The sequence below is a fragment of the Manis javanica genome, chromosome 15, assembly GCF_040802235.1.
Source record: "Manis javanica isolate MJ-LG chromosome 15, MJ_LKY, whole genome shotgun sequence".
Taxonomy (NCBI): Eukaryota; Metazoa; Chordata; class Mammalia; order Pholidota; family Manidae; genus Manis; species Manis javanica.
In genome coordinates this window covers 78758621-78783030 of record NC_133170.1, presented here as the reverse complement: position 1 = coordinate 78783030, position 24410 = coordinate 78758621, and the positions used below count along the sequence as shown (strand labels likewise).

Genomic DNA, 24410 nt, shown 5'->3' with positions numbered 1-24410 from the left:
CCAGGGAGACAGAGGCTCGGTGTCAGAAAGGGGCTTGGCCAAGGTCACAGAGCTAGTACATTGTGGAGCCAGGTTTCAAATTTATGTCTACTGAACCCCAGAACTTGGAAGGTGCCAGACAGACCCATGAACTTGCGCCCTAAATCAAAACCACTGGACTTAGCTTCAAGAAGTTGGAAAATAAAAGTTGACTTTGATGGACCAGCTCTTTAGATAAAATTAACTTGGGGAGACGCACAGCCCCTCACTGGCTGCCCCAAGCACCTTGGAGAGGGAGGTTAGAAAATGGATATGTCACCCAAATAGCCTTGGTGGTCAGGATTTTTTTCTGATTATAGAAGATAGACATTTTCACTGTAACATATACATAGAGATCTAGATACAAAGATACATATTAAAAGCAAAAAGCTATAAAGATGAAAATAAAAATAACCCACAATTCCACTTGCAAAGAGAATCACTGTTAAAATGTGGGTAAATTTATTGCCTGTCAGTTTTCTGATCCTTATTTTACAAAGCTGGGATCAGACGTCACAGGTGATCTGCCAGTGTGATTATTTGTTTGATGTCTGACTCTCACTGCTGCCCACTGGAAGCTACAGTGTGCTGAGCCTTGCGTCTCATCTGTTTCATGGTCTTGTGAGGGATGGAGGCTGAGAGAGGTGAGGGTCTTGTGCAAAGTCACACAGCAAGCCCCAGGAAAGCCTGAGAGCTCTATTTTGCCAACTCTCCTTCACTTTCTGCTTCCCATATATGTTTGACCAATGTCCAATCAGGAGCTGGAATGACTATTGAAAACAACAATGACCATATATGGAGTGCTTACTTTGAGGCAGGCTTAATTCCTCTATGCTGACCCCCAGAGTCTCCCATGGCTGCCCATCACAAGCAGAATAAATCCCCAAGTCCTCACCATGTCCTACCAGGACCTCACGCACTGCCCCCCACTTCCCACCTCTCTTGCATCGAACCCCACCCCCCCACTGCCTATGGTGGACAGACTCTAAGGTGCCCCCTCCATGATCCCCACCTTTTGTGACAGCCTCCCTTTGAAGGGATGGGACCTGTGACTTGCTTCTGATCAACAGAATAGGGCAAAGGCTGTTCTCTTTGTGACTGTCGGCTGTTACTGGCTGTTACTCTTTGATGGGCTGTTACTCCTGTGACTACATTACATTATATAAGCCTGCCTTGCTGGCTGACATGCTCTAGAGAATCTCCCTGCTGGCTTGATAAAGGAAGGGGTCACATCTGAAAAAGCCCATGTGGCCAGGAACTGTGGGAGGACTCTAGCTGACAGCCAGAGACCTCCGGCCTTCACCCACCAGAACTGAGTTCTGCCAACAACTGCAGCGGACTTGGAAGTAGATTCTTCCCCAGTCGAACCTCCAGATGAGAACACAGCCCAGCTGACACCCCGCCTGCAGTCTTGGGAGACCGTGAGGAGAGAACCCAGCTCAGGAGTGCCTGGATTTCCTGACTTATAAAAACTGTGAAATAATACATCTGCATTGCTTAAGCCACAAAGTTTGTGGCAATTTGTTCTGCCACAACACTAACTAATACAGGGCCCACACTCCATTTCTCAGCCTCCAGTTCTTCTTCTCATCAGAGCCCCCAGCAGAGACTGCTGTGCAGTGTCCGAAGCAAGGCAAGCACACAAGGCCCACCTTAGAGCCTTCGCACTTGCTGCCCTCAGTTCTGGAATGTTCTTCTCCCACACATCTGCATGTCTCTATCCTTCATCCAGGCCCCTGCTTGTATGTCCCCTTCTGGATGAGGGCTTCCCTGACCATCCGTGTGAAGTACATGTACCCCCTATGCTTATCTATCCCCCCAACTCTGCTTTTATGATTCTTCATAGCATTTAGAAGCACCTGATATATATTTTTTAATTTTGGTACCATTAATATACAATCACATGAGCAACATTATGGATACTAGATTCCCCACATTATCCAGTCCCCACCACATACCCCATTACAGTCACTGTCCATCAGCGTAGTAAGATGCTATAGAGTCACTACTTGTCTTCTCTGTGCTGTACTGCCTTCCCCATGCCCCCCCCAACTTCATTATGTGTGCTGATCATAATGCCCCTTATTCCCCTTCTCCCTCCCTCCCCACCCATCCTCCCCAGTCCCTTTCCCTTTGGTAACTGTTAGTCCATTCTTGGGTTCTGTGATTCTGCTGCTGTTTTGCTCCTTCAGTTTTTTCTTTGTTCTTATACGCCACAGATGAGTGGAATCATTTGATACTTGTCTTTCCCCACCTGGCTTATGTCACTGAGCATAATACCCTCTAACTTCATCCATGTTGTTGCAAATGGTAGGATTTGTTTTCTTCTTATGGCTGAATAATATTCCATTGTGTATATGTACCACATCTTCTTTATCCATTCATCTACTGATGGACACTTAGATTGCTTCCATTTCTTAGCTATTGTAAATAGGGGTATGTCTTTTTGAAACTGGGCTGCTGCATTCTTAGGGTAAATTCCTAGGAGTGGAATTTCTGGGTCAAATGGTATTTCTGTTTTGAGTTTTTTTAGGAACCTCCATACTGCTTTCCACAATGGTTGAACTAATTTACATTCCTACCAGCAGTGTAGGAGGGTTCCCCTTTCTCTACATCCTCGCCAACATTTGTTGTTGTTTGTCTTTTGGATGGTGGCGATCCTTACTGGTGTGAGGTGATATCTCATTGTGGTTTTAATTTGCATTTCTCTGATGATTAGCGATGTGGAGCATCTTTTCATGGAAGCACCTGATATGAAACATCTTTTGTTGTTATTGTTCATTGTGCCCCTCCTCCATCCAACTAGAAAGTAGACTGCATGAGGCCATGTATGCCTGCTTTGTTCTCTGATGCATCCCTAGCACACAGTAGGCCCACAATAAGCATCTGCTGAATAGATGAATGGTCTAATTAAATCCTGACAGCACCTTTGACAACTGGATCAAGTTAATGTTTTTTAATGAGACTAAACTAAGGCTCAGAGAGGCAATGTGACTCACTCGAGGTCACACAGCAAATAGGCAGCAGACTCAGGATCCAAGCCCAAGTCTGTCTTGGACCCCCATCTACATATAATACATCTCCCCACCGACCTCCTGGGACCTCTACCCCAGGAAGGCCTGCTTCTGGTTGGGCTCCCCTCACAGGGGTAAGGCCAGAGGCTGCAGCCTACTCAGCCTGTCTTCCCATGGCCCTCCCAGGTGAACCACAGCAAGGAGGTCTCAGCTCCCCTGTCTTACTATGTAACTGCTTCTCTAAGTACTGCAGGAAATGAGCGTTCCTTTTATAAATATCTTCCACACAGCATCCCCAGAATTCCCAGCTGAGAAGAGATAAGCACAAATGCTCAGGAGGCCCCCTAAGAGCTAGACTCAAATTAACTGTTCCTCCACTGCTTCTCAGTCAGGGGTTGGGGAGGAGGGGTGGGCGTGGCTGTGCTTCTCTCTGCTTAAGCAATGAAGCCGGCTTCCCCTTTCCCCCAAAGGGGAGAGCGGGCAAGGGGTGAAATTCTAAAGCCCCCAAAGACAGAATGTCTCCCTTAACAACCCGGGACCCTCCTGAGGCAGCCATGTAACCACTATGATTCCCGCACAGAAGCACTGGTACACAGCAGGCTGCCCACCTGGAGGAATGCAGCCCCCAGGGCTGAGCAGAAACACTTCAGTGGGTTGGAGAGATACAGGCCTGAATTTCTTTAAAGGACCCTGAATTTCTTTGAAGAATTCTGGTATTTGAGGGTTTTTTTCCACTGCAGGTTGGCAGTCCACTTCTGAGATGCACCAATGGATTGAATAAATGAATGGAAATGTCAGGATCAGAAATTGCACTGTAACTGAAATGGGAGCATGTTTGACTCAGGGCCATTGATCAACCCGGGAAATCAGGACAGGATTCATCCAGAAGAGTGGCTCATGCTATGAGGAAGGAGAAAATAGAAAATGGATGTGTGCAAACTCGGTTCTACAAATGAATTGGTGGATCACACTGAGATGGTGGCAAGCAGACTGTATTACAGGGCACACATATTTATTCACTCTCCCTGTGGAAGGATTATTATATACCCCTCAAGCTCCGGTGTGATCATATGATTTGCCCTAGTCCATGAAATGTGAGCAGAAGTGACGCCATTTGTTTCCAGGCAGAAACACTGAGAGCCGACGTAGGGCGGGCTGTGTCCTCAGCCCTCAGCCCTGTGGCTGGCCATGTCCAGGCAGGCTGCTCCATCAGCCTGGGCCGTGAAGTAACAATGATACAGAACATAGATACAGCCGGTGTCAGTGGACATGTAAAGCACTCACGAAAGAAACCTAATTTTCTGTTTTAAGCTACTGACGTTTTGGGGGCTACTCATTACTGCAGCATAGCCTACCCTATCCTGACATATAAAGGCAAACAAGTTTTGAGATAAGAACAAGAGAAATGAGCCGTCATAAATTGAACACCTGCCATAGCACAGCCGTTCCCTTTACATATTGAAGAGCAGGACCTTTGACAGACACAGGCCCCCCAGCTCTGTGTGACCTCAGGCAGAGTGGCTTAACCTCTCTAGGTCTTGGTCTCCCCCACTGTAAACTGTTTACCTACTGGAAACTTTCCCAGCTGTGCACAGGTCCTGCAGGGGGACTAACTCTCAGGAAGGGCTGAGCAACCTTCATTTTTCTCTGAAAGAACATCGCTTGAGGAGGACATGATGGCTAATAGCAGGAATTGAGCAGAAAGAGAAAGACAGACTTACAGAAGTTGGTAAACTTGGCCCATCTGAACCCACTCACCTGTTACTAAGCTTTGACGATGAAGCAGGTACACAATGGTATCCCCTCGAAAAACAAGAAATTCATCTCAAATGTCCTTGTTATTACCCGCTTCTGTTAAGCTAGACTACGGGCTTGTCAAATTCTCCCCGACTGAGAGAACCAAGGTGATGATGACCATTCCACGATGCCATGACACTTTCCTCAAGCCTCCGGCCCTCACGGACAGCCCCCACAGGCCTGGAAACGCCGGCCAGGGGATTCTGGGAGCCGGTGGCTGCTGTGGACGTCTATGCCCTCCTATCCCTAGATTTTTTAATATACAGTAATAATTTCATGTTGGAAACACAAACTGTTACTCTTTAGAAAATAGCAAAGATAAAAGTAGAAAGTCAGTAACAAGACTTCCTGGGTGGCCTGTGGCAGACATCAACAATCAATTACAGAACTGAGCCCCACAAGCCCAGAGAATCCACAATGGAGGCCCTCCGGGCAGCCTCTGCCAGTCACTGTAGAGTCAGCAGGTGGGAGCAAAGCTATTTGGTGCCCTGCTATGGGCTCACCAGCTGGTTATTTTTTATCACAGTCACGGGATTATAGAACTGAAAGGTATTTGAGGGGTCCTTCTAACTTGGTCTTGTATCAAGAGCACCCAGCCTCTGCTTGCTTTCCTCCAGAGACAGAAGACTCATCATTTGACATTTCCCATATCTGCATGGCTGTAGAACACTGCAAGTCCACAGTCCCAAAAAGGTACCCCAGTGATGGGACCTGCCTATTTCACTGCTAGGGAAAACTTTTTCATTTGTTAGGTAAAAGCCCCACTATTAGTGTTAAGTTCTGCCCCGGAAGACATAGAACAGAGGTAACTTTAGTCCCCTATCCCAGGGACACTCTTTCAGAAATCTGCAGGTCAGCCCTGAGCCTTGTCCTCGCCATGAGACACATTCAGGCCTCTTTTGCTATGATCAGAATACACGTGAAATGCTGGCATGCAAAAGAGGCTCAGAAGTCAGGGAGACCAACCCCTGGGTACAAATGGGACAATGGAGGCAAAAGCAGGGGCAGGATCTTCTCTGGCCCCCAGTGGGGTCTTGTCACAACCAGGACTAAGTTCCAGGCCTCCTGACTCCTGCCAAGCTGTGGGAACACGATCAGAAATGCCACATCTAGCTCAATGTGAAAAAAACAACACATGGGCTCAGAACCACCCAGATACAGGTTTGAATTCTGACTTTAACTGGCTGTGTGATCTGGGTAAGCCCTTGGATGTCTCTGTGCCTTGATTTCTTCATCCCAAAAGCAGGGATCATAAGGTTAACAGTGTGTGTGTGTGTGTGTGTGTGTGTGAGAGAGAGAGAGAGAGAGAGAGAGAGAGAGACAGAGAGAGACAGAGAGAGACAGAGAGAGAGAGAGAGAGAGAGAGACAGAGAGAGAGAGAGAGAGAGACAGAGAGACACATAAAGTCAGAGAGGGACACAAAGGAGTATATAAAGGAAGACAATGGATATGTAAAGGGCTCATATCATCTGGCACATAAAGCCCAGAGTAGCCACATAAGGTGTATCAGCCCCTCTCCTCCTATTCTAAATAGGGTCAGGGCAGTTCCAACTCAGAGCTCAAGTTAGCTGCAGAGGTTATAAGTTCTGGGACAGCATTATGGTTATGCTCACAGGCTCAAGTCCAAAGCCCTAGGTCAAATGCATATTCATGACCTCCCAGTCTTGTGACCTTGAGCAAGACATTTCACCTCCCTGCACCTCAGTTCCCACAACTATAAAGTGGGATAACAATACCAACCTAACAGGATGCTTGCAAGGATTAAAAGCTTTAAAGCATGTGAACCACTTGGAACAGTGCCTGGACACATAGTAAGTGCTAAGTAAATGTCATCTACTATTAGTGTCGTTACGGCTGCTGTCTTGGCCCTTGTCTAGCTCTGCCCAAGGAACCGGAAGACATAGGACCCAAGAGGACAGACAAGAAGGAAATGCTCTCATTGCCCATTTCCGGAGCTGACACCCATCAGACAGCCACGTGAGAGGCAGAATCACCTTCTTTTGGTGGCTGTCATCTTAATGACATCTAAAAGGTCATATTTCCCCAACTTAAGAGGTGTTAATTAGTCACAGGTGTGGCTTCGATTCTTTAGACTTCCAGAGCGGGAAGGAAATTTCAAACGTGTGAATGCAAAGGGAAAAACAAGCAGCTATTGGCACTAGAAGCAGCACAGAGCATCCATGCAACGACAGCCCTTTGAATGAGCAGCCCGAGGTGGCCAGAGCCCCTCAAATCTCTGTGAATATGAAGAGAATGGTAGGGCCGGGAGGGAATGTCACAAACAAAGGTCTAATGGCCATCTTACAAGCTAGCCCTCCGGCAAGTCAATGGATCTCTTCAGGACTCGGCCCTCACACGTATAAAATGGAATGTATTTAATGCTATGATAATTGCTAGCATTTATACAGTGTTTGCTATGAGACATTCTGCTAAGTGTTCTACCTGCATTAGTGCACTTAAACTTTACATTAAGTTTGTGGAATATATATACACACACAGAAGAAACTGAGAGTCAGAGACATGAAGGAATTTGCCCCTGGATACAGAGCTGACACGGGGAGACTCAGGATTTAAACCGTCCAGCTCCGGGCCGTAACCACCACACCTTGCAAAGCTGCGGAGTGTACAGCGTGTTCTGCTGTCTCTGAGTTCAGCACATCGGGGTTACCTCAGCCTTGCTGCTCGCCACGACCTGGGTCAATGTGCTGGGTGACAGACCCGCCAACGGAACTTGTACTGAAGTCTGCCTGAATAAGAGACATGTCTATCTTCAGGGTCTGTGAGGGATGACTTTGGTGGGACAGATTGATTTAAAACACACAAAAAAAGCTAAAAACAATGCCAGTGATTATAAGAACAATAAAAAAGACCTATGCATCCCCAGGGCTGAAAAGGGGGTGGGGGAACTGGATTTCAGGTTCACCCCCACACACAGACATTCAACCAGGAGGGCAGGGGGAGGCAGGGAGGAGAGCCCCACCTTCTCACAGTTCCTGAACTGCACGCCAGCCAAGACGTGATAAACACAGGACTCCAGCTGCCAAGCCCTCTGGCACATTCATTAATTAAACTGTATGGATTTGCTGTTCCCGGAAACATCCATTTATTTCAATAATAACTGGAGGCCAACCAGGTTTGAGGTATAAAAAGTTTGCAGGGTACCAGCCACTGTGGACAACAGTGGGGTTCTGGATTCCAGGCCTGCCCTAAAGGGCCTGCATGACCTTGGCCAAGTCATTTCTACAGGTGGGGCTCAGCCCCTTCTCTGGACAAGAAGGGAGGGCCTAGGCCAGGTGGCGAGTTCCTCTTCTGGAACTTTGGAGCCCTCTCTGGCCTGGCCCGTCAATGCCCGGATGGGAGTGACTTATGTATCTGTACATGTCCCTTCCTCTCCGCCCAATAAAAACAGAAGAGGGAATGTACCAATGTTGACTTTATAAAGGCAGTTTGGAGAACTGAGCCTTTTAATGGGAGCCAATGTAGATGATTCTAGAGGGAGAAAAAATTGAATGGACACATTTCCCAAAGTGTGTTATACCAATCCAAGTGAAATGCTTTGTGAATTCTGTTGCAAATGCAGGCTACTGAATTCCTCCTGAATTTGGAGGCACATGCCCCCCAAGATTTGGCATTCCTGAAAGTAGGTATCTTAAAATTGGTGTGTACAGTCACTGCAGTGAGATCCCCCATTCAGGTCAGGGAGCAAATCTATAGTACTTCTCCCCATTTGGCCCTCAAACATACAGGATGCCAATGACCATCTCTGGGGATTCCTAATGGACATTTACCTAATAAAAGGCTCTGAAAAGTCCCGAATTAAAAACTGTTTAACCAAGTGATTTCTCTGTATGGTCTCTGGTATTCTTTATTCATGGGACACTTACCAAAGGGTTGGGTGCAGCAAAAAGGAATTCTGGGAACCTCCCAGACCAGAAGAGTAAAGAAAGAAACCAGTGATAGAGATCCTCAGTAGAGACAAGGTGGGAATATTCAGCCGGCTAGACAGGTGTCTAAGGTCCCTGCCTCACCCTGATACCCACAGGACACAAAATGTCCACTCTGTGGCTTGTCAATCTCAAAAGAAGTACCCTTCACATCAGCCTCCTAGCTCTCCCAGCAGCCTCTTGAAACATCTTACAAATAAGGAAATCAAGGCCCTGAGAGGTACAGGAACTTGCCCCAAGTTGCCGAGAGCCGAGGGGAGACCTGGGATTTCTTCCTGGGTCTGTCTGACTCTGGAGCCTGTGTTCTTTCTGTTACACTGCCTGACCCAGTGGTTGTCAGGCCCTGACAGAACACCTGGGGAGCTTTGAAAGTCCCAGCTTCCTGGACAGCACCCAGGTGGGGCCTGGGCACCTGCATTTTTTGAGAACCTCTGTTCTTTAGCACTCTGGGAGGCTGAGAGCTTGGCCAGGGTGAAGGTTTTGGAAATGACCTAAATCCTGCTTACAGATTATATGTCTTGTTAAATTGCATTGATTTAAAATAAATGGGGATCCAAGAGGGAGTAAGTGTATCTGTTATCTATTGAAAAGCTTGACTGAGATCAATTCTGGGAATAATGCAAAGAACATTTGTAACCCTCTCGCATATAATTATAGTAACAACCATCTCCGTGGCCCTAATCATTACAGTGGCTATCAGGCGCGCCTGAGCGCAGGCACGGCTCCCAGCAGCTTTGCACACATCACCCAGGAATCACCCTTGGAACAGCCCTATGAGGTGATGCCCCCCACCCACCCCTTTCGGAGAGGAAGTATCTGAGGCACAGAGGGGCAAATTAGCCTGCCCACAGGCATCCCGTGGGGAGCTGGCAGAGCTGGGATCTGAACCCAGAACCAGTCTGCCCCGCAACCTGAGAACCTGAGATGCCTCCCTGAGAAGGGGGATCGGGTCACCCTGTTCTCAGAGGGCAGAGAGCAGGCCGTGTCTCCATGACCCACAGGACACTCCCAGAGCCTGCCCCACATAACAGACAAAACAGGACACAGGCAACAGGTGGGCAGGCGGCCAGGGCTAAAGGTGGCCTCAGCGCTGAATGGCTTTATGGGATGACATCAGCCTGGGCCGGAACAAACAGCCCCTTCACCTGATTAGCTGCAAAGCCCTGGGGCCTGATGGGTGACTTCATCACCACCTCTCCAGAGGGAATGAGCAGTACCATGCTGCCTGCCAGGCCCTGGAGAAAAGTCGAACCAAAGACCCAAACCCAGCAGATCCCCTAGAAGCAGAAAGGACCCGCTCAGGCATGGGGATTGGGCACCACCTGTGGGTGACGGGGTATCAGGTGCATGCTGGGCCTTTTGTTCACCAAAGATCCCTAACTGGGAGTCACGTGGGCTGGGTTGCAAGCTCTCCAGGGCTGGACAACGAGGAGGAACTAGGAACTAGGAGCCCAGCCGGAACTGGGAAGAAACACTCAGAACTCAGTGAGCAGCTCAAACTTGAAATGGCTGTTGGCACTGCATGCCCTGTGTCACTCACTGGAAAGGCACTAGTTGGAACATCTCATCTCTGATGGAGGGCAGTGGGGAGAGGGGCTCTTAGCCCAGAGGATGGGTGCCCCGTGCTGCAGGAACCAGAGAGGGCCCCTGGCAGTACCCAAGCTCTACAAGGAGGCCCAGACACAAGGGGAGGCCTAGAGCAGGAGACCCGTCTAGATGTCTGTGATTGCTCACCCCAATCGGCCACAGCGTCCTCTGCCCTAAAAGGACAGTAATTCCTTTTTAGCAATTTGCCTTTATATCTTCCTGGCACATTGAAGTTTTCATAGTGTGATGACTGTCTTTTTGCACTCCTGTTTCAGACACTTACACAACAGCTAATCAAGTTACATCCCAATGACGAGCACAACGGCATAGAGAGGTTTGGGATCAAAAACAATCGATCTCATCCATCCATTCATTCATTCGTTCATTCAAGACGTGTTTATTCAATGCTAGGTAAGGAGGACTGATTTGAAGGGGCAGGAAGGAATTTTCTGGGACAATGAGAACGTTCTAAATCTTGAGAGACGTGTGGGTTACATGGGTGTGTGCATTTGTCAAAGTCCAACAAGCTATATACCCTTAAGATACACTCATGCTGTTGTGTGTAAATCATACCTCCAAAATATTTATATATAATATTCTCATAAGACAGAAGTGGGCATAATAATATCAATATTAAGCATTTTTTAGAGGCAAGTACATGCTAGGCGCTATCCTAGGTGTCATACGTATGTCAACCGATGTAGTCTTCATGCTACCCCTATCAGGTACTATTATTATCCCCATTTTAGAGATAAGGAAACCAAGGCACAGAGTCATGAAGTAACTTGCCTATGTCACACAGCTAGTAGGTTGCAAAGCTAGGATTCAAACAGACACATCTGGCTTGAGACAAGGAGAGAAGCCCTTATTTACGATCTGGGAGAGGAGACATTCCGCCTGCCTCCCTAGGGCGATCACAAGGGTAAAGTGACGTCAGGCCTGTGAACGCACCCGGCGTCGTGCCTGGCACACAGCAGGTCCCTAACACAGGCTAGCTGAACAAACGAGCAGAGGATGGGTCCAAATGGGCTCATGAGAAGCCTTCAGGAACCTCCCTTTAGCAGCACCTTGTATTATTAGCTCAGAAGGATTCCAGAATAGCTCTCAGGAAGGCCGCCTGATTCCAACCCCACACGGCCATCTAAACAAAGATCTGTGAGCCCAGCGAAGCTGTGAGAATCTTGGGGTCCAGAGAGATGGCTTATGGGGGACACGTAGAGATATGGAGGAACAGGAATACTCACAGCAAACCCAAGGGGCCCGGAACAAAGCTGGACTTTCTCTGGTAGGCCAAGCCAAGTACTGACCCTCCAGTTCCTGAGACTTGACTACAGTAGGCCCCAAGTGGTTCTGCGGTCCTCAGAAAGGACAGCCATGACCCTGTGGGAACACTTTGTTACTAAATAGGGAACTCCAACGTACAATCCATAGCCTCTGCAAACCACGTTCCTAGCAAGAAAGCACAGCTCCACAGAGCTCTAGTAGTCTACCCAGTGAATCTGGCTGGTGGCCACCCAGAAGCTTAGAATCCATTCACACATCCATCCATCCATCCATCAGATGCTTATTTATTGAGGGTCACAGGTGCACAAGGCACAGTGCAAGGCTCTGAGTCACAAAAGGACAAGGATTCTCGGTGCCTCTTTGTGGTCTAGCGAGAATTGCTAGAAAGAATTTGGAAGGAAGTGCAGAGATACGTCTGTGGTCAGAGCGGGAGTGTTAATTCATGCAGCCAATCATTCACTGAAGCATAAGATGCTCATTAGAGCAAATATGCCACATGCCTTTCTGTAATGCCACACCGTCCTGGAGGGCTGGGACCACCTCTCTCTTGTTCCCTGATAGATCCCCAGGGCCGCCAACTGTGCCTGGCACACAGCAGGTGCTCAATAAGTATTTGCTGATGGAGTGAACTGCTTTAAGGAATTTCCTCTCAAAGGGCAGTGCCCACATGGCCTCCGCCCTGGGGCTTACTTGGGGCTCACACTACACAGGCAGATTTCAGGGCCTACCTCGGGTCCATAGGACCCCTAACCTGTGATTTCTCTGTGCTGAGCCATCAAAGCTGAGTTCAGTCCTCACTGCCTTGGCCCCTTTGTACGCCAGGGCACCACAGCTCAAAGAGGTCAAGGCCCTCAGCCAAGGTCCCAGACACAGGAGGTGGCAGTGCCAAGATTTGAACACAGGCCACAAACTATACCACTTCCTCCACCCCTGCCCTGGCCGTCAGGCGCCAGGGAAGCAGCCCAGACTCGTCCCCACAGTTCAGCTCAGAAACGTGTAAGGATTCTATTTTCCGCCGACAGCACTGAGTTGTTGAAAATCCACAGGGCTCCACACTATATGAGCAGATTAGGAAGCTCATTAAGCTGAGCTCTGAGAGCTTCCCAAAGGCCTCGAATTTATACCTGAGAAAAGAAAACATCTCCAGTGCAGGAAGTGAAAAATCCCCAACTGTTCTGCCCTCAGCTGCACATCAGAATGCCTCTTACTTAACCCTGCACTGTCGCTTCCTTCCTAATTGGCTGTGGCAGTTAATGACCTCCAAATATGCTTTCATCAAGTAGCAACTCGGGGGGCGGGGGCTGCGGGTGCGGGGAAGCCAAGGGGAAGCAAAGGGCTGGGAGGGCGGCAGGGGGCTGCTGACTCTGTCATCGCAGGCCAGGCCCACCAGGTGCTCTCCTTCCTTCCCCTGACTGACAACTGCAGCACCTGAGGACGGGGTCGTACTGGCCAGAAGACAGCACAGTTTTAAAGAGAGGCTTAAACCTTCTTAAAACTCCAGGGGAGACTAGGCCACTGGTCTGTCCCTGCAGGCAGAGGGCCTGGCTTGTGCCAATGCAGGGACGAGGGAATGTTATCCCAGAGCTCTGAGCAGCCCCAGGGGGTTGGAAAGGGAGGCCAGGCAGAGTGAAACAATTATGATTATGAGCTACTGAGCGCTCACCACGTGCCAGACTCTCTACTGAGTGTTTTATACTCATTATCACATGGAATTCTCACCACCGTAAGTTTTATGATCCCCTTTTCACAGATGGGGAAACTGAGGTTCACTCAAAGCCACACAGCTAGTAGTCAGGGAGCAGGGATTTGAATCCAGGTTGATTTTACTGGGAAGGCCCCAGAGGTCACACTAGAGCTTCCATCTACAGACAGGGGAACTGAGGCCCACAGACAGTATTCTGGAGAAGTTGGCTCAAGGCTGCCCAGCTGGGATATGCATCTTAATCACTTGTCTTAAAACTTTCCAAAGGCAGGAACTGGGTTTAATGCCTCAAACAGAGTTTTGCAAACAGTAGGAGTTGAATCAGTGTCTGCTGCTCAGCTCTGAAGGGTATCAAGATTGAGAACTGCACAGCCTCTGAATGCCCAACTTTGAATTTGGAAACCCAAGCTCCAGTCTTGGGTCTGTCACTGACTCGCTGTATGACTTTGTGTTGGTCTCTTTCCCTCTCTGGGCCTTGGCTTCCCAGCAGTAATATGAAAGGGGTAGACTGGAAGGATCTAGATGTTCTGACAATTGAGGCTCAGGAGCAGCTCTCAGAAGAGGAACTCCATGCCAACGTCCCTCCTCTCAGCAACCTGTTTACACTTGCTCCTAGGACTCACATAAAAACTTTTATGGATAATGTTTTACCCATCGTCCTTGAGGGCGGCTGGCTTGGTACACTCTTTGAACCCAGCACCAGAGGGCCCAGAACCTTCTGAGCACTTCCTGCCAAGATGTCTGCAGAGGGTGGGGGAGGCAGCTGCTGCAACACGGCCCCCACATCCACCCCTCATCCTCCCTAGAGCAGAAGGCAATTACCAAGAAGAAAAGAACAGACTCCTAGCTACTAATTGAGGAATTACAGATGTTAAATTATAGGTGTGCCCAGGGATGGGCCATTTCTAGAAATCAAGCTGGCGAGTGACAGGAATGTGGGCTGCCGGGTAATTTCTGGCTTTGGCAGAAAGCAAATATTTGGAGGAAGAGCCTGACAACTCAGGACTGGGAATTCAACAGACCGTGAAAAGTATCTTCAAACGCTATAGGATATCCCTCCACCCCCTGTCCCCCGCCCCTGTGTGACAGGTCATGCCTGGAATGACAGTAAGGCCCTGACTACTTAGCAAAATCTGGAAATACCGGAGAGAGGCCAGGGATGCTGTTCAACCTCCCACAATTCACAGCACAGCTCCCACAGCAGACGATGACCCCATCCCAAAGTGTCAAAGCTGCCATGGCGGAAAACCCTGGTCTACCTCACGGGGCCTCTCAGGGAAGGCACACCAGGTCCCTCAATCTATTGTGTTGATTGGGAGGGACAAGAAATGAGGCCGCAGCAAGACCCAGGCTAGAGGTCAGGCTGTGAACTACATGACTTGGAGCAAGTCAGATCTCCTTCCCAAGCCTTGGTTTTATCATTTATAAGACAGGGATAACAAAAACAATACCTGCCTCACAGGACTGCTGCAAGGATGTAATATAATAACAGGCTTTGCTCAGTATCTGGCACATGGTACGTGCTCAAGGCATGTTACTCTTTAAGCCTTAGTTTCCCCACTTCAAAACAGAACAGTAGCCTCTGCCATGGTGTGACCCTCAAGCTTTCTCCTTCTGACACTGTTATGAAGATATCACGCTCTCTCAGGCGGCCTCACTGCAATATGCAAACAGCCTGGAGAGGTGGCAGCTGCAGAGGGCCACTGGACCAGCAGGGGACTTCGTGTGAGCAAGAAATAAATGTTTTGTGTTAGGGCACTGAGAGACGGCAGTTTATTATTGCAGCATAACTTACCCTAATCCAACTAGTGTATCATTGGTTTATTATGCACTCCACACAGGCTCTAGGCAGTGTGCTAAGTGCTTCCCAAGGAAACAGAGGCTCTTTGGAGTAAAGTCCCCTGTCTGAGGTCCCATAGCTAGTTGGTGGCAGAGCTGGGATTCACATTCAGATCTGTCTGGAGGGACAGCCAAGCTCTTAAGACATGAATCTAATTCTACCTGTACCCTTTTCCTTCTTACTCAAGACAGGGCAGCCTACAATACGAGATCTACGTTTAAAACATAAAAAGTAAAAATTGCTCACAAACTTTGCAGTTGTTGACTCTTGGTAAGTACTTATGGCTCAGTATCCTCCTTTCCTCAGTGGAGCAGAGCCATCTGAAAGCAGCTCCCCTGACTGAGATATTAATGCTGGAGGGGAGCCACTCTTGCACGCCATGCTCGAAAATCCATGTATAGAGTTCACTGCTGTTTATGGCTCAGCCTTTACCAGGATGTCTGATGAGTCATATGGGGCAGATGAGCACTTAGGAGCCCAGAAATGGATTCCCTCCCATGCCAGGAGATGCATGCCAACTCCTAAAAGGGTGAGTTGCTCAAAAGCCCCCGAGACCTGAACCCAGGCTGGCCGAGCAGCCTCTGCGTCACCAGCAAGAGCCCATGAGATGAGAAAAGCATCCATTGGAAACAGCAAGAGCAACCACATGACAGACCTTGGGCAGGTCACTTGAGTTCTTTCCACCTCCAGTTACTCATCTGTCAGATGAGGAATTAAGTAATATTCCCTGGCCCATGCCAGACTGTTGTTGTGGTAGGTGTAAGTGAGAAGAAACTTGCACTCGTTACCTACTGCTGTGTAACAACTAGCCCCAATGCTTAGTGGCTCGAAACAACAAACATGTATCACTTCTCACATTTCTGGAAGTCAGGGATCTAGAAGGAGCTTAGTGGAACAGTTCTGGCTCAGGGTGTCTCACGAAGTGGGCCTCAGCTGTTGGCTAGAGGTACAATCCCATCTGCAGGCTGGAGGAGCCACTTCCAGTCCTACCCACATGGCTGGTGGCAGGTTTCACCTCCTCGCCGGCAGCTGACTGGAGGAGTCAGCTCCTGGTCACATGGGCCTCTCTGCAGGGCTGCTCAAGTGCCCTCAGGACGTGGCAGCTGGCTTCTCCCAGAGTGAATGTTCCAAGAAAGGGGAAGAGTGACCAAGAGGGAAGACACAGTGTCTTTTGTAACCTGATCTCAGAAGTGACACCATCTCTTCTGCTGTATTCTGCTGGTCACACGCACCAACCTGGAATGGTGCGGAAGGGACTTCACAATGGTGTGAACATTGAAAGGTGAGGGTCACCGGGGTCCAACTTGGAGGTTGCTTATGAGTGTCTGAATGTGCCTTGCCAATCATTAGGTGCTAAACAAATGCCAATGCCGACTGATGACAGCAATCATGTATGGAGGTCCTCCTATGCCCCCAGCACTGTGCTAAGCGCTCTGCACACACGGGCCTCAATATAGTCTCAATACAATCTCCACCACAGCTGTGACATGAAGCAATGTTACTGTCCCCACATAGCAAGCAAGAGGCAGAATGAGGATTCAAACCCACAGCTCTTGGACTCCACCGCTCACTCCTATAACCAGTAGCGGGTACTGGAGCCAGTCTACCCTGGCTTCCCAGAGACAACTGGGACATTTTCAGGAGTCGATTGTGAGTCAGTTGTTTAACACAGCCATTGCTAAAAATTAAATGATCTATGCTTGAAATAAATCATATTATAAGCAAAGATAATAAATATTCAAACCATAACCCTCCCTGACTTTTGTACCTCACTATTACCTATGGTCTGAAGGTCATTTATGTGTATTGCGTCTATACAACATAAATACTGCATAATAATGATATGTGTCTTTTTCCAGCTCTGTGTGCTGTGACAGCTGGTCGGTAGCCTGCAATTGGCCCTGGTGAGGATATTTACACCACAGAAATAGGCAAGGGTTACAAATCAGGACTTTACCCCCAAAGACCTGGTTGTTAAATACTTCCCAGCAGGCCACTTTAACTGACCTAATATATCATTTCCTCTCATAAGGAATTATTTTGATGACTCCTTGCAAAAGACCCCATTCTTTATGAAACCCAAAAATATAACATTCCCTGTGATACCTATCAATCCAGATTTCCTTCCTGAAATTTCTGACTTCCTGATGAGGACGCAAGAGGCACTTGTCTGAACAATACATCCGAGAGTTAAAAATGCTCTCAGGGAGGGAAAGAAAGTGAGAGTAACAGAAGGCCCCTCGGGTCACAAAGATGGAGAAGAGCCCGGATGGGAAAATGCCTCCAGTGCGGCCTCCAGGTTTGGTAGAAGGACATCCCAGCAGCAGGAAAAGCTGGAAAGGGCCCCGAGGCAGGACTGTGCCTGGCTGGGGAATAACAGGGAGGCCAGAGGAGCTACAGCAAAGCGAGTAAGTGGGAGAGGGCAGAGGCGGAGTCTAGGGAGGTGGGCCTCTAGAAATCCAGACAAAGGAGTGGGAGCCCAGACCCACCCCTGCAGAGCCAAAGGGGTTAATAAATCAGGGAGTGTGCACACTGCCGCACGTTACAAGGGCATTACAATAGTCTTTACTAAGGACACGTAAAACTGATACAGTTTTTGAAGGTTAAAGACAGAAGGTTGGCAATTTTGTCTGAGAGAGGGGAAAAAAGACAGGAAGGAAATGCCTTTGAATGCCAAGAGTGGTTTTCATCTGTGTTAGAATAGTGGGTGGATTTTGTTGTCATTCTATTTTTCTATACTTCCAAGTATGAAATGAGCTCACCCCCCTTTTTTAGTCAGGGGGAGGGGCGAGGAGGTCAGTGTAATTTCACAGAAGCAAGGCCCTGGGGAATAGCCGAGCCCTTTGTCCCGCCCTGCTTGTCACTCCAGGTCTCTCCCAGAGGCACTGACTCTGGGCCCAGCCTTTGACCCCAGCTAAATCCATGAAGGGGCCATAGTTCTCTAGGTGACATCACCCAGCTGCCTGGAAGAGGACAAGGCAAGCTGAAATCAGATGCGGCCAGCCCACAAAGAGCGGCCCACCCTGCCAGCCGACGCACAGCGTAGCAGAGGATGCAGTGATTTCGTTCTGGTCTCTCCGGCGCTGCATTCAAGCCCAACACACCAGCTCCCTGCCCTAAAGGGCAGCCTGAGGCCAGGGCAGCAGAGGGCTCTGGGTGTGCAGTGGCAGGTGCACGTGGCACAGACTGCAGCAGATGGAGGAGACGGTAGCTGGAACCCTCCTCCCCTGAAGCCCAGGTCTCCAGGAGAAACAGAACAACCCTACCTGGCACATAGTAGGTGCTCCAGTTGTTACTCTGATCTGATATCACTCCCTTGCTCAAACTCCCAAAATCTAACACCTTTACTAGAGTCCTCCAGGCCCCACTGACCTGGTTCCTGCCCATCTCTCCAGACTCATCACCTACCCTCTCTCACTTACTGGCTCTGCTGTAGCCACCCTGGCCTCCCTGCTGTTGCTCAAACACACCAGGCACACACTCCTGCCTCCGGGCCTTTGCACTTGTTTGTCTCGCTGCTGGGATGTTCTTCCTCCAAACCTCAAGGCTCCTTCCCCCACTTCATTCAGGTCTCTGCTGAAACGCCACCTCCTGAGAAGACTTCCCTGAGCACTTCCTAAAGTACCCTCCCTGCCAATCCCCATACCCTGTGACGTTTTTCTTAAAAGCTCTAACAGTTATTTCATTTATTCGTTGACTCATTTGTTTATAGTGTGTCTCTGCTCCTGTGAGTCTGATGAGGGCAGAAGGCCTGCCAGTCTCGTCCTCCATGGAGCTCAGTGCCTAGCATGCTGAGGTACTCAATAAAAAATCCTTAATGAATGAAGACTTTTTACTACCATTATATCTCAAGTTTTCCATCCTGCCGTCTGAGGAAAGAACCTCAAGACACAATAGGCTGGAATCTTAGTATCAACCCTGTATAGCAGGGCCAAGTCGCTGATCCTCTCCGGGCCTCAGTTTACCCACTTTCTCTATGATATAAACATGGTGCCATAACGTGGACACAGAATAAAGGAGAGTGGATTTCAGGAAGGCAGATGGGATACAAGCTCCTACACATGCCAGATGCTGTTCTGGGCACTGGTGATACCGAGGTGAACCAGGCAAAGACCCCAGCCCTCACAGGTCCTACTTATGTTCTACTGGAGGAAGCAGCATAAACAAGGGAAATGAAATCAGTATAGCTGAGATAAGAACCAGAAAGACATTAACAGGGGATGGGGTGGAGAAAAACATGACAGACCATCACCCCAGCCTTGGCTGTTGTCCTGGAGGTGAAAAGACAGCAAAAACCATTCTGGGAGGAGGGAACCATAAGGGCAAAGGCCCTGGGTCCAAAAAGAGCACGCATTGACTGACAAAGAGTAGGAGGTCAGAGTGGCAGGAGTAGAGCCACCATGGAGGATGGCGGAAGAGCTGAGGTCAAGAGGGAGGGACACAAGGCCGGATCGGTATGTCCTTGTAGGCCACGGTAAGAAGCTGAGGCCTGCGGAGTCTGGGTGAGGCAGGGGATGACTTGACCCCTTGGGCTGCTGGGTAGAGAATAGACTGGATGGGGAGGGGCCTGAGGAGAAGCAGTGGGGAGGCTGGCCTCCCAAGAGGTATGTCCACATCCCAGCCCCTGGTCCCGGTGACTGTGAATACACTTGGAAAAAGGGTCTTTGCAGGATCTCAAGATGAGTTGGTGCTGGATTACGCTGATGGGTCCTAAACCCAATGACAAGTGCCCTTATGAGAGATCAAAGGGACAGCCATATAAAGACAGAGGCGGAGACTGGAGGGACCCAGCCACAAGCCAAGGACGCTGGGGGCCACAGGAGGCAGAAGAGGCAGGAAGGCCCTCCCCTGGGGTCCTAGGAGGGAGGCGGGGCCTGACAGCAACTTGGTTTTGGACTTCAGCCTCCAGGACTGGGAGGGATACATTTCTTTCGGTTGTTTTCAGCCACCAAGTTTCTGGCAATTTATTAGGGCAGCCTTAAGGACCTAACACAGAGGAGGCAGGGACTGGAGCCCAGGCTTCTGAAGGTCAGAGTCACAGACATCCCTTTCCTTCCTAATTCTCTCTCACTTGCTAAAAAAGTGGGTGAGGGGAGGTTGTGAGTGTGCCAGGAGTGGGGAGACGCAGAGCCCAGCTGAATATTTTAAGCATCCATTTCACTCCATAATTGACACAGAACCAAACACTCCCACTCAGCCTTGGGCTGGAGGATTGAGCGCTCGGCACGGGTACGGGTGCTAAACAGTGAATCCCCCGAGCAGCGGGTGGCTGTGGGCCCAGCAAGGCAGACACGCCGGAGTCCTCGCGTCCCAGCCTCGCCGATCGCAGCCAGGTGGCCCCAGGCCTCTGACTCTCCCTCTCTATGCTTAACATGTCTCATCCACGAAATACGGGGCTACATACAGCCCCCTTTCCCTAAAGAGGCAGTACTGGGTTGGATGAGAACAGGTCCTGGCAAACAGAGGAGGCGCCTGACGTACCCAGGATCCCTGCCCTTCCCCCCATTCAGGTCACCGGGAAAATACTCTGGCTGCAGTTACAGTTTCCCAGATCAAATCATACATAGTGCTGGTTCTCAACTCAACTCAGCGGGGAGGGCGATTTTACCTCCAGGGGACACTTGGCAATGTCTGGAGACATTTTTGGTTGTCATGACTCTGGGGTGTTACCAGCACCTAGTGGGGAGAGGCCAGGCATGGATGATACACGGGGCAGCTCCCTTGCCCTGCAAAGAATTACCTGGCTCAAGATATCAATGGTGAGACTGAGAAACTCTGATAAACAGCAACAGTTTGATGTTACAGACAGGCCCTTGCTATTCTAAGGCACCCCCTAGTATTCAGCACACATATTACATACGTAGGTGCTGACATGTTCATTATCTGCCCCCTTTAGAAAACAGCTTCAGGAAGGCAGGAGTTCTGTCTGTTTTGCTCACAGCCATCTCCCCAGTGCCAGCACCCTGGTGGGTGCTTGATAAACATTGGTGGAATGAAAAGGGAAGTGAATGACTGGACAAAGAATATACAACTCATGCTCAGCACAGAGCCTGACATGTAAATGCCCACAAGGGTCAGCACGTTCTTACTCTCCTTCTTAAGGCACCAGGCTGGCCAAGGGCATGTGGGACTCACATCCACAGAGTCTGAACCCCACCCTTCAACTCCCCAAAAAGCGACATGAAATGCACACTTGTTAAGCACTTCCTGTATGCCAGGTATTTAACAGGTGCCAGGGCTGTAATGGTAATATTTACTTATTCTATCCCAGAGGACCACCCACCAGACAAGTACCAGGAAAATCCCCATTTTACAGATGAGGGCACTGAGGCCAAAAGAGGTGATTTAAACTGCCTAAGGCCCCGCACACTGAAGCCTGAGTTGAATTCCAGAGCCCTCTTTGTGTAGTGGCCCTGAGACCCTGCACTTCCCACTTTTATTCCAGCCCCAGCCTCCATGGCACTGCCATTGTTCCTGGGTTCTGGAATTGTCTATCTGGCCTGTACCTGGGGTCCAGTGAGTCTACTGGGCAGTGTTCTCAGGCTCATACTGGGCTGCAGCACAAACGTGCCTCTTCCTGCCTTTGTCACTCAGAGACAATGCATTTGTTTCCCCTCTTCCCCCCTTTATTCCTTGGACGCAGAGGCAGGCCATTAGCAAATTATTTCAAGGCTGGCTTTAGAAAACATTTCAGGGCACGCCTTTGAGGGTTACTTCATGCCGGCACTAGATTCTTCTACACTGCTCTGAGTAAATACAGGCCTGAGGCAGGATTTGGAACTGAATGGATTATTTAGATAAATCACGTACAAGTTCAAGTTCTGGAGACGAAAAGCCCTCCCCCTTCCCAACCCAAGCAACTGCTGTTGTCCCCTGAACTCTTAAGTGATTGTCTATGGCTTTCAAAAGTTTCCTCCCATACAACTAATATTTAAGAGAAGTCCCCAAGTCAAAGGGGCATGTGTGGATTTTCCAGCTCAATGGGGATCACTGAAGAAATGGTCTGAGAAAAAAGGCTTGGCTGTCGCAGTAGCTAACTAAGGCACACGTACCACGTGCTAAGCATGGACACACACGTCACACATTTACAGGCACTTCAGTGCCCATAAAATGATAATGGTCCTCATTTCACAGATGAGGAAACTGAGGCAAAGAGAGGGCAGGAGGTTGCACAGAGGAAGTGGCAGAGCCAGGATTTGAACCCCAGCCCTCTGGAACCATGCACGGGTTCCCATCCCAGCTTGGCCTTCGTCCTACCAAGTCATAACACAGTGACGTCCTGGCACTCAACAGAGAGACGGCATTTATGATCTTATGCCTATTACGTGCCCAGCACCGTGTCTAGCACTCATTTCAACCTCCTAACGGCCCCATGGTGCTCCCCTGTTGACAGAGGAGGAAACTGAAGCTTGAGAACATGGCAGTTGGATTAAAGCTCCCAACCCCAGTGCTGGCTGGGCCTCACTGGTCAGTAGATGCCTCGTGGGCAGGAACCTGAAGCCCAGATATATTCAGCATGAACTTGCACAGTTGCAGGTGCTGAGATGCAAGAGTGAACAGAGGGACAACGGGCCTGCACTACCTGACTTCATTCCTTCATTCACCATGCTGGGAAGGCGGGTCATGTGGCAGCACCCACAGGTCACACAGGGCAATGAGGCATGGGGGACTCGGGGCAATGCCCAGGGTCACATGGCTCCGAGGGTAAGAGCACTGAATGTCGCCAAACTCCATGCCCTTAAATGCATAGCCAGAAAGGGGACAAGACAAAAGAGAGAGAGAGGCAGAAACACATTCACAGAGACAGAGAGATATGAAACAGAGACAGAGAGACAGAAAGGATGAACGAGAGGGAGGCCTTCTTTCCCTGGTCCAAGTCATCCCTTTCAGAGTTGGGTTGGGGGGTCCACCTTATAAATTCAGACTGCACTGATTTTTCCAGGGCTGCAAAGCAGCACAGACAGCACAGACCCCAAGAATAGGTGTCCTATTTGCAACTGTGCTCTGGTTCCTGTGTGACCCTGGGAGCGTCACTTCACCTCTCTGGGGAGGCCGGCCCCTGTAGCAGGACAGCTGTGAACCTTCAGTGACCTCAGGTATGTAGAGGGCTGGCTCAGAGCCTCCTGCCCCACGACTCCATCCCTACATGCTGGATCTCAGAATGAACATCAGTACCTGTTGCGAAGCTGAACCCGGAGAAGGAGCTGGCCTAGACCTTCACCCGTCTTCAGCCTCCCTCAAACTGGGCCGATACTGCAGGGTGGCAGAAGGCTCCTATGTGAAAATGCCAGGCACTCTCTATGGCTTTAATCCAGGTCAGTGAGGTGGGCTTCCCTAAAGTCATTGGGAAGGTCTGGAGTGAAAAAAATATCTGTTTGCAAAGCGCTTGGCTGGAAAAGAGCCCTGAGTTGGGGGTCAGAGCCCAGCGTTCTGGCCCTGGCTTTGCCATTCACAGCTGTGCTACCCCAGGCAGGTGTCTTTCCCTCTCTGCACCTGGTCCCACCTCTCCAAACCATCAGGAAGTTGCTTGAGATTAACTCTGCACCAGCCCCCTAGCTGGATGCAGGCCGAGTGTTTAATCTTTAGATGCCATTCCACCCTGGCCTCCCGAACCCCATCACACTTGCCTGAGTGAGAGATGGTGCAGCCCAGGACCCAGCCTGGGGCCTCCCATCCTGGCCCACCACTCACACCCAGCCCCAGGTTCACAGGCCAGTGGGAAAACCCACCCACCACCTTGGGTCTCCTCGGATGATCAGATGCAACCTTGCAATTTTGCTGAACGACAAGATGACAAAGCTATAGCTCAACAAGCACATGACATGGACACACGGTCATCCTGGGAGAGTGACAGGAGATGAAGCAGGTGCCAACTGATCCTCCCTAAAAATAGAGGAGGTCAAGCATCTGTCAGGGGCCGGAGTGTCGGCACTTACGGATAAAATCAACCAGATGAGGCAAGCCCGACCCGTGCGCCAGCCCTGGCCATACAGACATGGAATCCAGTACATATTTCCTGACCACTCGGAGAGAGAGTAGCCTCACCGTCAGGGGAATCGCCGCCACACGCCTCCTTCCCAGGCACAGGGGACAGGAAGCAGTGGGGCTGGCCAGCAGTGATTCTGGAAGAGGCAACTCCCTTTTTTGGATCTGGGGGATCCCCCAGTGGGGAGCACTGAAGAGGAGTTTTTCCTGTTGTTTCAATATTTTAAAAAATATAATTA

General features: G+C 49.7%; 1 protein-coding gene across 6 annotated transcripts in view; it reads right to left on the bottom strand.

Moving 5' to 3' along the window:
* The window catches only part of KIAA1671 (KIAA1671 ortholog), a 187487-nt gene that overhangs the window by 39188 nt on the left and 123889 nt on the right, over positions 1-24410 (bottom strand). The gene's annotated exons all lie outside the window — the stretch shown is intronic.